Genomic DNA, 15,293 nt, shown 5'->3' with positions numbered 1-15,293 from the left:
TCTGCCTTGTTCTTGTCTGCAGGAGGCTGAGGCGTGAGTATCCAGCTGACTGGGCCTAAGAACGTAAAAGTCATTCTTTGTCCTCCAAGGGTTAATCACTGACAGGCAAGAGATATGGGTGTCATATGTACCTGGTTTTAACCTGCCTCTGCCCCTTTTTGTTAGCTGTATCTTTTTTTTTTCTTTTTTCTTTTTTTTTGAGACAGGCTCTTTCTCTGTCACCCAGGTTGGGTTACAGTGGCGCGATCACGGCTCACTGCAGCCTCAACCTCCTGGGCCCAAGCAATCCTCCCACTTCAGCCTCCTGAGTAGCTGGGACTACAGGTACAAGCCACCACTCCTGGCCAGCTCTGTCATCTTTTAAGAATGGTAAATTCACTGCCTTTTCACGGGCAATAAAGGTCTTGTGTCATTTTTATTTCTATTCTTACAACTGGAAGATGTTTTTTTCAACTGGGACAATGCAGTAAATTGTTTGGATTTCAGACAGACCTGGGTTTAAGTCCTGTTTTCACCAGTTACTAGCTGTGTGACCTCTGGCAAGTTACTCAGCTTTTCTGTGGGTTTATTTATCTGTACAATGGGAACTTACCTCATAGGGCCATTGTGAAGACTGAATTAAGTAATGTATGTGAAAAGGCTTAGCACAGTGCTTGGCACAGAGCAGGTGTTCAACAAAGGTGAGGCAGACAAAGATGGTATTATCTCAGTGGCCCCTTAAGTTGCTCAAGTTTTTGGCAGTGAAAGCCCATGACCTAGGTCAGAGGGGGCCAGACAAGGCTTCTAAGAAACAAAGAAGGTCACCATCCTAGGGCACAATCCATAGGATTCTGAGACAAGGGGTTTATGCTGTGACTGGCTTTATGTTTCCAGCTCAGAGTAGAAGGATAAGGGCGTCCAGGAACGCACTTGGAGCCAGGAAGAGGTGAAGGCCAGTGTCCTGTGGCCCTTGTTTATGAGGGATGCCAGGCTCCAGAGAGTTCCAGCCATGGTCAACATTATGTGCTGGGGTGTCTGAAATCCATTCCCCTTGCTTTCATTTGGGGAGGACGTGCAGAAGGAGAACACTGAGAGAGGCGTCTGGACAGAGGCCTAGAGCTGGGGTGGGTAAGGCTGCAGGACAGGGTGGGAACAGGGTTACTGCTGGCAGGGACAGCCTGCACATCCTCAGCAATGCCAATTTGATGGAACATTCCACTGTCTACCACAGCTAGCCGGCCACTGGGTAGAGGGCTGCCACCCATGGAGAGGAGATGTAGCAGAGGCTGGAGGACGGGGCAGGCAGGCTGAACAGATGGTGGAGGAACAATGTGATTTTGGAGGACGTTCCTCTAGCAGGGCAGTGCTGGAACCTGAGGTCAGGGCCTATCCTTATTAATGATGGATATAGGGCCACCTGATCTACTTACTCCATGCCATCAACCTCGCCATTCAGAGTGAACAGAAGGGCCCTGCCTAAAGCCTTCATTTCGTCCAGGGCATGCGTTCCCAACTGGGGCTATATCTCCCCAAAAGGGGTCAAAATCCATTCTTGGTGGGGGTGCGTGAAAAAAATCTTAGCTATTACACAAATGCTCTCCAAAGGGCCACAGTATATATACACACACACATACACAGACACATGCGATCCCAACTTATGATGGTTTGACTTATAATTTTTTCAAGTTTATGACAGTGTGGAAGTGATACACATTCAGTACAAAGTGTAATATAATGTTTGGTAGGTGTGTTAGGCAGTTCTTGCATTGCTATAAAGAAATACCTGAGGCTGACTAATTTATAAAGAAAAGAGATTTAACTGGCTCATGGTTTTGCAGCTGTACAAGCATGGTGCTGGCATCTGCGTGGTTTCTGAGGAGGCCTCAGGGAGCTTTCACTCATGGTGGAGGGCGAAGCAGGAGCAGGCATGGTACATGGGGAAAGCAGGAGCAAAAGAGAGTGACGGGGAAGATGCCACGCACTTTTGTTTTTGACACGGCGTCTCACTCTGTCACCCATGGCTTACTGCAGCCTCAACCTCCGGAGCACAAGCCAGCCTCCTGTCTCAGTTTCCTGAGTAGGTGGGAAATATATTTTATATATACGTATATATATATGTATATATAAAATATATATACATATATAAAATATATACATATATAAAATATATATACATATATTTTATATATTATATACATACATATATAATATGTATGTAAAATATATATATACATATTTAAAATATATACACATATGTACATATTTAAAAAATATATATAAAATATATATACATATATACATATTTAAAAAATATATATAAAATATATATACATATATAAAATATATATAATATATAAAAATATATATACATATATAAAATATATATATTTTTTAGAGACAGAGTCTTGCTATTTGCCCATGCTGGTCTTGAACTTCTGAACTCAGGTGATACACCTGGCTTTGCCTCCCAAAGTGTTGGGATTACAGGTGTGAGCCACTGTGCCCCACCGCCATACTTTTAAACAACCAGATCTCGAGAGAACTCACTATTTTGAGGACAGTGGCAAGGGGATGGTGCTAAACCATTCATGAGAAATCCACCCCCATGATCCAGTCACCTCCCACAAGACCCCAGCCCCAACACTGGGGATTACAATTCAACATGAGATTTAGCAGGGACAGCATCTCAAGTATAGCAGTAGGTTAGCTGTATGAAATGCATTTTCTATTAATTATATTTTCAGTTTACAGTTGGTTTATCTGAATGTAATCCCATTGTAGGTCAAGGAACATATGTATGTGTGTGTGTGTGTGTGTGTGTGTGTGTATGTGTGTACGTGATATAAAAATTTCATGGGGGAAGAGGGAGGGTGATTAGGAAAAAAGTCCCAAAAGTTCCCTTGGCGTGGGGTGATGATGAAAAACAAAGTTTGAGAAAAAATGAAGCAGGACCTCTTGTCCCAAAGAACTACCAGTGGCTCAGTCAGGGACTTCTAGTGAGTTAAGAAGCCCTGCACAGCAACTCTAAGTTCAATGCACGCTAATACCTCCCTGCTTTCCTCACTGAGCCAGAAATCCCTACCTCTGTCAGCCAGTTCCTCTCCTGTTTACCTCCATTTACAGTCTCCATGGCCACCAGTGAGTCCTGGGGAAACTCAACCCCTGGAGTGAGGAATTTAACAAGAAGATGAGAACCCACATGGCATGGCCTAGCTTTCTCAAGGTGGGAAAGTGAAAAAGGTTCTCCCCTATGCAGACAGGACCGAGCGGTCTGTTTGTGAACATGCCATTAGGCACAATGCCGCTTACACAAGAGCCCAGTTCCACAGCTCAAATCTGAATTTTTATTTTTCTTTCTTTTCTCTTTAAAAAATATTTTTATAGAGACAGAGTCTCTCTTTGTTGCCCAGGCTGGTCTCAAACTCCTGGCCTCAAGTGATCCTCCCGCCTTGGCCTCCCAAAGTGTTGGCATTACAAGCACGTGCCACTGTACCCAGCCAAAATCTGAATTTTTCTAACTTCTCATATCAGTGCATATTTCTATCATAAGGATGAGATCACATCCTTTCCTGAACCTCAACCTTGCAGCCTCCCCTAACCAGGTCAGTTTATGAGCATCATGAAGGACAGTGAGAGTTCAGTTTTCTTATCATTATTGTGTAAGTGCTGATTTTTTTTCTAAAGAAATCTGTAGGGAACATGACAAACCATTATGTTGCAAATGTCCGTGACTTTGCCTTCTCCTACCAGCCACCTTGATATTGACATTTAAGTTTCAATTATTAGCCAGGTGTGGTGGCTCATGCCTGTAATCCCAGCACTTTGGGAGGCTGAGGCGGGAGGATCAGTTGAGGCCAGGAGTTCAAGACAAGCCTGGGCAACATGGTGAGACCCTCTGTCTACAGAAAATACAAAAATTAGCTGGGTTTGGTGGCATGTACTTATAGTCCCGCCTACTTGGGAGGCAGAGGTGGGAGGATTTATTGAGTCAGGGGGTGGAAGTCACAGTGAGACAAGATTGTGCCCCTGTTGGATTGTGCCACTCCATCCTGGGTGACAGAGCAAGACTCTGTCTCAAAAAAAAAAAAGTCTGAGATAATCCACTTTTTAATTACTCTGCAATTAAAAGACAGAGCAGGGGCCAGGTGCGGTGACTCATGCCTGTAATCCCAGCACTTTGGGAAGCCAAGGTGGGCAGATCACTTGAGGTCAGGAGTTTTGAGACCAGCCTAACTGACATGGCAAAACCCCATCTACACATAAAAAAAGTACAAAAATTAGCTGGGCATGGTGGTGCACACCTGTAATCCCAGCTACTTGGGAGGCTGAGGCAGGAGAATCACTTGAACCCGGGAGGTGGAGGTTGTTGTAAGCTGAGATTGCGCCACTGCACTTCAGCCTGGGTGACAGAGCAAGACTCTCAAAAAAAAGAGCAAATGTTTTCTGGCTTAATGTATTTCAAATGACCACTTTCATATGAATCAAGTCTGAAACTGCATGCAGCAAAGTTTTGATATTATTTTTGCTTCTGTCTTTTAAATAGGTACAATTTTTTTGTCTTGGCCCTACAATTCATTAGCTATTGGATTTAAAAAACAACTTTGAGATATAATTAATATACATATAATACACCCATTTAAAGTGTACAATCCAATGTTCTTCAATATAGTTACAGAATTGAGCAACCATCACCACCATCTAATTTTAGAAATCTTCATCTCCCTTGAAAGAAACCTCATACTCATCAACAGTCACTCCCCATTCCTCCCAACCACCTGCAGGCCGAGGAACCCCTTATCTACTTTGTCTCTAGAGATTTGTTAAGTGGGGACACATTTTTGAGCAAAATCATTTCATATTCTAATTCTATAATTAAACAATAGCTTATTGTTCCATAATTATCCAATAATGTAACATAATAAACCAATTATTCATATAGTCACACCTCATCTCGATTTTAGCTGGCACTTTGTGTGAAAAGTGAAGTTGGTGTTGACCAGGTGGTTCTGTGTTATTGAAACTTCATTCCCAATAAGCACTGAGGCAACAGGTTTAGCTTTCTTCCTGCCCAGAAGTGTTCATTAAAGACTTTGTAAAGTTTTCAAATTAAATTATAAATGTACCAGGAGCTTGCTGTTTAAGAATTCCTGGCCAGGCACGGTGGCTCAGGCCTGTAAACTCAGCACTTTGGGAGGCCAAGGACGGCGGATTACTTGAGCTCAGGAGTTTGAGATCAGCCTGGGGAAGATGGCAAAACTCCTCTACAAAAAAATGCAAAACTTTAGCCAGGTGTGGTGGTGCACACCTGTGGTCCCAGGTACTCTGGAGGCTGAGGTGGGAGGATTGTTGAAGCCCAGGAAGTCGAGGCTGCAGTGAGCTGTGCACTCTAGCCTGGGTGACAGTGAGACCTTGTCTTAAAAAAAAAAAAAAAAAAAAGAATACTATGATGTTGTTTGTAAAGGCTAATCTCTAAAGTAAAAATCCATCCACATTCTTCTCAAACACAGATAATCTTTTCAGGGGTGTCTAATCTTTTGGCTTCCCTGGGCCACACTGGAAGAAGAATTGTCTTGGGCCATAAAATACGCTAACGATAGCTGATGAGGTTAAAAAAATCACAGAAAAATTCTCATAATGTTTTAAGAAAGTTTGCAAATTTGTGTTGGACAAACTTGCATTAACTGGTTTGGTCTGTAAATCTTGGTTTCCATAGATCTGATTTTCTTGAGGGCTTTTCTTTTCGGTCTCTCTGCAGTGATTAATGTGTGGCAATGAGCACTGAGCTTCCTCCTTGAAGGTCCAGACACCCCTGCACAGGGATAAAATGATGTTTTTAGGACAGACCCTTGCACTGCTGGTGTGTGCCATGTTCCAGGCATGAGAGCTTCAGTATCCACACAACATAGTTGGCCCTGATGGCTCATTTCCTAGCTTTCCTGGGTCCTTGTAGGAAACAGCAAGTTTGAAAATTGATATATTTTTCTTTTGTATTTTTTTGAGACTGAGTCTCACTCTGTCGCCCAGGCTGGAGTGCAGTGGTGCGATCTCAGCTCACTGCAACCTCTACCTCCCGGGTTCAAGTGATTCTCCTGCCTCAGCCTCCTGAGTAGCTGGGATTACAAGCGTGCACCACCATGCCTGGGAAATTTTTGTATTTTTAGTAGAGAGGGGGTTTCACCATACAGGTCAGGCTAGTCTCAAACTCCTGACCTCAAGTAATCCACCCACATTGGCCTCTCAAAGTGCTGGGATTACAGGCATGAGCCACCGTGCCTAGCCAAAAAATGGATATATTTTTCTTTTCTTTTTTTTTTTTTGAGACAGGGTTTCACTCTGTTTCCCAGGCTGGAGTGCAATGGCGTGATCTCAGCTCACTGTAGGCTCAACCTCCTGGGCTCAAGTGATCCTCCTATCTCCGTATCCCAAGTAGCTGGGACTACAGGTGAGTGGTTAATTTTTTCGTTTTTTTTGGTAGAGTCAGGGTTTTGCCATGTTGCCCATGCCGGTCTCAAACGATTTGCCCGCCTCGGCCTCCCAAAGTGCTGGGATTAAAGGTGTGAGCCACCAGGACCGACCTGAAAATGGATATATCTATATTTTTCTAGCATTTTGTAGCTACTAGTCAGGCAATGGTTTTCCTCTCTTAATATCAGATGAATTGGTAGGCTGAAATGGCAGAATCTGAGACACATCCATAAGGCCATTATATAGACAAAAAGGTATATGTGGCCAGGGAAATGATAAATATAAGCCTTTGCCCCACTCATTTCCCTGACATAATGCTCAGGCTACCAGAATTCTGCCTGCAGAGTGACATGACTTTCACTTTTCCACAGCACTTTCTGGTTTACAGGGCATGTTTGCAGATGTGATTAAATTTGAATTTCATTGCGATGCTGTGAGGTAGGTAGGGTGGGTCTTTGATTTTCTGGATGAGAAACCAAGTGTAAGAACTTGCTCAAGGTCAAATGGCTAGGTGATAGAACTGGAACACCTTGGTTAAAGCCCAGTCCCCATTAAAGCAGTCCTCTGGGGAGGCCATAAATGTATTCTAACTTTGCTCAAAAATATTTTGAAACTTCTCTTTCAGTACCTTCAAAATCTGTAGCATATCTTTGAATATCCTCAATGGAGGCACATTTCATCTCAGTCAGTGGTTCTTAAACGTGAGCGTGCACTGGAATCGCCTGGAGGGCTTGTTAAAACACCGACTGCTGGGCTCCATCCCCAAAGTTTCTGATCCATTAAATCTAAGGTGGGGCCTCGGATTTGTGTTTCTAATAACTTCCCAGGTGATGCCGATACTGCTGGCTTTAGGGCCATATTTTGAGAACCATATCCTAAGGAATTTATTTCTGGAAAGAGTGAATTGTTTAAAGCCAAGTCTAATGATTAAGGTGAGGGATCAAGCTAGGGAACTCCACCGTTGGCCAAAACCAATGGGCAACTGTAAAGAACAAGATCGGCTCTGGCAGAAATTCAAATAAAGAGCTCCAAAAAAGGTTCTGAAAACAACATGTGGTCTGAATGTGAAGCTTCCCAATGTGACCACTTTAAAAGGAAGAACACTCTTGCATGTGTGCTAAAGAATTCTCACAAGTGTACAGGAACACCTTGCACAAATTTACATTGTGAGATGTTCACTATCAACCTTTTATTCTCAGCTTAGGACAAAAGAAACCATGGAGGTAACACCCACATTAGTACTGTATTAAGGAGGGATTAATAGTTATTTACAACAGCTGAACTGATTACACTGGCATGGCAGAGGTCTTTTTTTTCTTTTTTTGAGACAGGGTCTCGCTGTGTCACCCAGGCTGGAGTGCAGTGGTGCAATCACGGCTCACTGCAGCTTTGACCTCCCTGGATTCAAACGATCCTCCCAACTCAGCCTCCTGAGTAGCTGGGACTACAGGCATTTGCCACCGCACCTGGCTATACAATTTTTTTTTTGTAGAGATGGGGTCTCTCTATGTTGCCCAGGCTGGTCTCCAGCAACTCCTGGGCTCAAGCGATCCTCTTGTCTTGGCCTCACAAAGTACTGGGATTCCAGGAATGAGGTACTGTGCCCCGCCACCAGAGGTCCTTTCTATGCTGCAAAGGTGTGGAAGATGAGGGGGAAACTCCAACTCTTCATACCCTGAGTTTTTGGTTGTGATTGGAATGGAAAAGGTGAAAATATTTAATTTTGGATGCCAGAAATAAACATGTAGTATTTTGTGGGGGGGAATCCCAGCAGAAACGAAAAAAAATGAACTACATTAGGTACTTAAGTTGGGAGAAAGTCAATCCTTCATGTCACAGCAGGGAAAAAAAGAGGAGGAGGACTGCCTAAATATTGGTTCTATTTTAATTCCAATTCTACATTACATTAAACTCTCCCTGTACTCCTCTCTAATTTACAGCAAATGCTGACACAAATTGGTATGCCTTCTCTTCTTTGACATCAGTGTTTCTCTTGAATTATGTATTTCTATCTGGAATGAGGTTTATGAGGCTAAAGCCTTCTTTCATTAAGATAGGTGAGAACAGAGAAGGATCAATAAGGGGTTGAGTACAAAATCAAAGTAAGGTGGGGCTAAGATATGCTCAGGGCAGCACTTCACTGCCCAAAGTGACTGTAAGTGGTATTACAAATGACACTGATCTTCTGAATTTCAATACACTGATTAAATTTCAACTACTATAGAACAAGAAAAACTCTATTAACCTTCATCCCAGAACTGCCAGATTCTTCCTTTATTGGTACCCTACAAGTATTTAGTAACCATTTTTAAGAAAGAGTACAGATAATCATAATAACTGCATCACTTGGATTCCATCTAAAACTGAGTCAAAGACAAAAGAAATCCCCTGCCTGATGCAGTGTGTCTCAGCCATCTCAGTCTTCACACAGGTTGAGGTGCTTGGTTGTGGTGCTCAACCTACCTCACAGTTTGGTGCCATGGACAGATGTGGCCCCACTATTGTTGACAAATGGCTCCCAGTCCAAGTCAGCCATTAGTTCATATTGACAGAGGCCACTGGCTGGCTCCATCTGGGGCCTGACTGTGTCTCAGGGTCCATTCTCAGCTTTGTTAATTTGTGATGGTCTCTGGGCTGGCTGGTCAGACCAGGACTGAAGTAGAGCATTTTGACGAAGCTGTTTTGAGATAACATTTGTAAAAAATGCAGATATACTGTCTTGTATTGCCAAATAATATACAGAACAGACATGCCTGATCCTTTCCCTTTTCTATACCTCATTCCACCCTCGGCCCAAGCCTGAGCCTCACCCTATAGGTAATCAGCCATCTCTGAAAACTCTTCCATTTTTAATCTTTACCTATCACCCACTTCACCTCAGGAATGGGAAGTGGAGAGAAGATGAAACTCTTTATTTTTCACATTTCTTGATAATTTAAAAAAGAACATTTTCTGTTTTGCTTCTAATAATGTAAAAATTGTCCCTGAGTCAATATGGCTACATTAATGCAGCTCAACTATAATGTTCTTTGGCTGAAACTGGCTGTGCCCAGCAGCCTTAAAGTGATGTGGCTTACCCACTGGCACACTCCTTGTTTGGCCAGCCTGAGGAACATGTGAAGGACACTGTCATCCTGAGAATGGGCTTGGGCCAGGAGCCCAGTGGGCTGCCCTAGCCTCTCTTCAAGTTCAGGGGCAGGTGCTGCTCCCAGCCATGGCCCTCACCGCTCTGCTGGCTGGCAAGCTGCAGAGAAGAATGGCCTGTGGAGGCTGAAAATTGCTGAAAACCCCATTCTGCCCAAAATGTCTGCGGTGGGTTAATTTATTCTATAATTTAAAGAATTCCATGTTAATGAAAGAGAAGTGGAATCCTGAGAGCGAGCTAAAAATGGAATTAAAAAGGGCCCATTCTTCAGGCAACATTAATGAGAGCTTTGTATATATATTGGTGAGTAAATGGCAATTAAAACTAAAATGTCTGTTAGTGATTCACTGAGTTCTAAAGGTTGGCCTTTTGCCTTTTGTGGTCAGCAATCCCCTTTTTTTTTGTGACTCCACTATTCTAGACAGAAAACAGTTAATCCAATAGGACTTAGTATCTTACAAAAGATTCGCTGAAATATTTTTTGCTAAATGTTCATCTTCTAACAGCTGCTTTTTTATTTCAGTGAGAGGTACTTGAAATAAAATCATCGTTCTCCAAGAAAAATGCATGCTAAATAATATAGAGCTACCAGATTATTAAACAGCAAAGGCATTTCATAATATTAGCACCAACCACAGGTTCCACTTCTGCTGATGCACAAAATTTTGAGTAATTAGTCATTGCACAATGTTGTATTTATATTCATTTTTGCTCGAGCTGTTAGGCCACAAAATCAGTAGGCAGTTGCTGTTATAAAAGGATTCTCTGGGTTATTTATAATGTTTCTGCTTCTTCACACTTGCTGCTTCACTTTTGGGTCTTGAGCCAGGTCTACACTGTGAAAATGAAGGAAGGAACTGAGCAATTGTTCTGTGAATGTAACTGCATTGAAAGCTGGTGTGGATGATTCACAACCAACTGTGTATGTCTTGGCTGGTGCACCTGGTATATTTGTCTACACAACCCAAATTCGTCATATACTGGCTGATTTGTCACTTTATCAGGGAAGGATACATAGTTATGTGAAGGCTGTGTTTCTACCAGGAATAAGCTAGTGTCTAAGGCACAGGTGGTAGGGCAAGTATCTGAACTAGCATTATGTTGCAAAAGAGTTACCTTCAAATGTCAGTTACTTTAAATGAAGGATTGATTTCTGCTCCAAATGCTTGCCTGTTACACAGATCAGTGATTCCCTAGAAGGCAGGCATACTGGATGGAAGGGCATTTACCGGATGGAACAGCATTTATGGATCACCTGAGATTTTAATTTTATTTTTTGTAAGTTATATAGGCATCTTTCTGTGCTATCTGCAGAGAATCACTGATGACAGGAACTCTTTCTAGTGGGAGCAGGTTTTAGCCTTTATGTGAGTCAGAGTAAAAAATATGCTGAAAACCACTCAGACTGACACAATGATCTGTTCGTTTCAACTATGAAATAACCATCTTAGTTATCTCCCCCCTGCCCCCACTTTTTTTAAGGAAATGAACTATCTTTATGTCATCTGAATTCCCATGAGCTCTCAAACCCACTTCTCAGCATCACCATTTCCACTTCCCTAGTCCAGGCTGCCACCATCTCTCACCCAGATCAATACGACAGTCTCTGGACTGTTCTCCCTGACTCCAGTCTTGTAAACTCCAATTTATTCTTCACACAGCAGCCATATTAATCTTTTTATAAAGTATAAATCTGATCAAATGTATCCCTTGCTTAAATGGCTCCCCAGTGCCCTCAGAAGTGTGAATTCTCAGAAGTGGCAAAGGAAGCCCTTTACAACCCAACCCTGCCACCTCTCCACCTCATCCTTTCCCACTCTCCTTTGTACTCAGGTCTTTCCAAATGGAACTATTTGAAGCAGCACAAATATGCCATGCTCCCTTTAGCTGCTTCATGAGCTGCTGCTGCCTCTGCCTGAGTGCCACTTTACCAAGCTGCCTCTGCCTTATCCTTAAGCTCAGCTCCTTCCCTTACCCTCTCAAACAGCTTCCCTGGGCTCCTCAGGCTAGGTGGGCCCTCTCCACTGCATCACCATGGGACTTCTCATTCTGGCTGTATGGACCATGCACTCTTCTAGATTCCAAGCTCTTTGTGGCCAGGGACTGTCTTATTATGCCCAGTGTGTCTCTGGCATACCAGTGTATATCCACTGTGTGGCATGTGGAAAATTCAAAGTGTGCTGAATAAGAAAGTGCACAGTGGGATGTGCCTTATTCCATTTTGCCATTCTTTCCAATAGGGTATTTCCTATTTCTTAAGGAACTGTTTTCAGTTCTAGAGGCTGCTTTTGTATCATTAGTCTTGGAACTCCCACGATGCTCTGAGAATAAGATGAAAGGCAGCCTGAGGACCCTGACTGTAATCACTGCCTGTGAAGAAACCCAATTTAGGCTTCTCTTTGTAGCAATGTTGTAGCCTAGAGATCTGAAAACTCTCCTTCTACAAGATACTCAGAACTCTGGGATAAAACAGAAGCCTTATTACTATTAATATTATCTAAAAAATAGAAATAAGATTTTCCCAGAGTCCAAAAACAAAGAGAGTTCTAAAAACTAGCATGGCAAGAGCATAAACTATGGCCATCCAAGCGGTTTGCTGGTCCGGGTAATCTTGGGGCTTGGGTTTTAATGGCCATGTTTGGACAAAAGGTGGGTTTCAAGCAAAGTGGAGTGCTGGAACTAAGACTCCTACAGAAAAGATGAACCAGGAAAAAAAAAATTCCACCATAGGCTCAGAGAAACAGCAACAAATCCTGTCGCTGAGACTTTGTAACATGATCCTGTTCCTAAGCAGTTTGGGTTGTGAAATTTATACTACCTTTTGAGAAGTGTTTGTTCATATCCTTCGCCCACTTTTTGATGGGGTTGTTTTTTTCTTGTAAATTTGAAAGACATTTATGCAGCCAACAGACACAGGAAAAAATGCTCATCATCACTGGCCACCAGAGAAATGCAAATCAAAACCACAATGAGATACCATCTCACACCAGTTAAAAAGTCAGGAATCAACAGGTGCTGGAGAGGATGTGGAGAAATAGGAAAGCTTTTACACTGTTGATGGGACTGTAAACTAGTTCAACCATCGTGGAAGACAGTGTGGCGATTCCTCAAGGATCTAGAACTAGAAATACCATTTGACCCAGCCATCCCATTACTGGGTACATACCCAAAGGATTATAAATCATGCTGCTATAAAGACACATGCACACGTATGTTTATTGCGGCACTATTCACAATAGCAAAGACGTGGAACCAACCCAAATGTCCATCAATGATAGACTGGATTAAGAAAATGTGGCACATATATACCATGGAATACTATGCAGCCATAAAAGGATGAGTTCATGTCCTTTGTAGGGACATGGATGAAGCTGGAAACCATTATTCTCAGCAAACTATCGCAAGGACAAAAAACCAAACACCGCATGTTCTCATTCATAGGTGGGAATTGAACAATGAGAACACTTGGACACAGGAAGGGGAACATCACACACCAGAGCCTGTTGTGGGGTGGGGGAACAGGGGAGGGACAGCATTAGGAGATATATCTAATGTAAATGATGAGTTAATGGGTGCAGCACACCAACATGGCATATGTATACATATGTAACAAACCTGCATGTTGTGCACATGTACCCTAGAACTTAAAGTATAATAATAATAAAAAAAAAAGTACTTAGAAAAGTGCTTAGGAAAAAAAAAGGGTTAAAGTTAGGATTAAGGTATAGAGATAGACCTGAAGAACAGATCATCTAAAATATGTAGTTTTATATGCTGTAGTACATTTTAACAAAGTTTTCATAATATAAAGCAGAAATAAACAGACAAAAAGAAGCCATTAAAAAAAAGAAATTTATACTACCTGTGTGGCCAGAAATTCACAAGCCAAGAGATCAAAATAAAAGTATTCCTCAGCTAGGGATACTCCTGGGGCAGCAGGCAGAAGCAAAGGCAAATTTCTCTGGCAAGAAATACCTTCAACCTAGACTACATAGGATTCTCACAGATAAAGTACCACTGAAGATAAGCTCACAGTCCGCAATTACAAAACATGTGACAAAACAATCTACCATGAAAGAGAGTAAGCAGTTAGACACGAAATTAGTCCTCAGCAATTTCAGATAATAGAGTCAGCTAAAAGAAACTACAGACACATGTTTAAAATGATTAAAGACAAAATAAGAAATTTTAAAATAAGAATCTACCATATGAAAGAATGGACAGGTTTGAGATAGAATCAAATGGAAATTGTAGAAATGAAAAATATGGTTTCTAAACACAAAAACAGGTTTCTAAACAAATTAGACATGGCTAAGAAGACAATTAATGAACTGGGCAAAAGACCTGAAGAAATAACCCAGAATATAGCACTGAGAGTCCAGGATACAGAAATTATGAAAGAGACAAAATTTAAAAGACATGAAGAATAGAAAGAGAAGGTCTACATAGATCTATATCTATATATCTATATCTATATCTATATATGTATGGAGAGAGAGAGAGAGAATATCTAATAGGGTTCCCAGAGAAAACAGGGGAAAGGCAACAATAAGAGAAAATCGTTATGAGTTTTTCAGAATTGATGGAAAACATAAATACTGAGATTCAGGAAGAAGAGTCACGAGCAGTATAAATAAATTCAGATTTAGATTCCCTGTAGTAAAACTGCAGAATGACAAAGAACAAGAGACATTTTAATACGCTAATACTGTCTTCAAATGTATTATTAATAGCTAAGTTCTGGCTCAGTGTGGTGGCTCATGCCTATAATTCCAGCACTTTGGGAGGCTGAGGTGGGAGGATTGCTTGAAGCCAGGAAGGAGTATAAGACAAGGCTGTGCAACAAAGTGAGACTCCAGCTCTAGAAAAAAAAAATCAGCTGGACATAATGGTGTACGCCTGTGGTCCCAGCTACTCAGGAGGCTAAGGTGGGAGGATGGCTTGAGCCCAGGAGTTTGAGGCTACGGTGAACTATGATGGTGCCACTGCACTCCAGCATGGGTGGCAGAGTGAGACCCAATCTCTTAAAAGAAAAAAAGCTAACCTCTTCATAACATTAAGCATCTTAAACACAGGAGTCATAGTGTGTTTGCAATATTTTACTTCTTAAAAACTATCAGAAGCAAAAACAGCAAAATGTTAAAAATCAATAAAGCTAAGTGGTGAGTCAATGGATGTTCATGATATTATTCTCTATACTGTTTAGTGTGGTTGAAATATTTCATTTGAAGGAAGAAAGGATAAAAGGAGGAAAGGAAGTAAGGAAAGTGAGGCAATCTGATTTGCCTTGGACTAGTGAGGGGAGAAATAAATGTATGTATTTAATGCAAATTATAGTCACATACAACTTGATCTAAACAATTAGATCCCTACATATTAAAACTAAAAGTTAAAGAGAATACTAAATGAAGGAAAAAGATTTTCCTAATTGGGAACAGGACAGTCACGGGGAAGGCACCTAGCAGATGTCAGTATAATCTTTCTTTTTCTAATTTTTGTTTGCTTGACCAAGGAAAGAAAACAATGTAACATTTTCAGTTTTTAGAGCATCTCTTGGGGAGATGTACTTCACCTAACCTCTGGATCCCTTTGATCTCCAAATCCATAGCTTTATCAGGAGTTGTACCACAGTATAGAACACTTCTGTATTTGTTCTTAAAGGAACTGAAATAGGAAGAGGAAAGCAAGAACGAATTGCTTTATA

At 41.6% G+C, this 15,293-nt stretch overlaps 1 protein-coding gene across 6 annotated transcripts in view; it reads right to left on the bottom strand.

Moving 5' to 3' along the window:
• Positions 1 to 15,293, bottom strand: part of RBKS (ribokinase) — a 114,821-nt gene that overhangs the window by 17,989 nt on the left and 81,539 nt on the right. The window lies entirely within an intron of this gene.

The sequence above is a fragment of the Pongo abelii genome, chromosome 12 (genome assembly GCF_028885655.2).
Source record: "Pongo abelii isolate AG06213 chromosome 12, NHGRI_mPonAbe1-v2.0_pri, whole genome shotgun sequence".
NCBI lineage: Eukaryota > Metazoa > Chordata > Mammalia > Primates > Hominidae > Pongo > Pongo abelii.
This window is presented reverse-complemented; position numbering and strand designations above follow the sequence as displayed.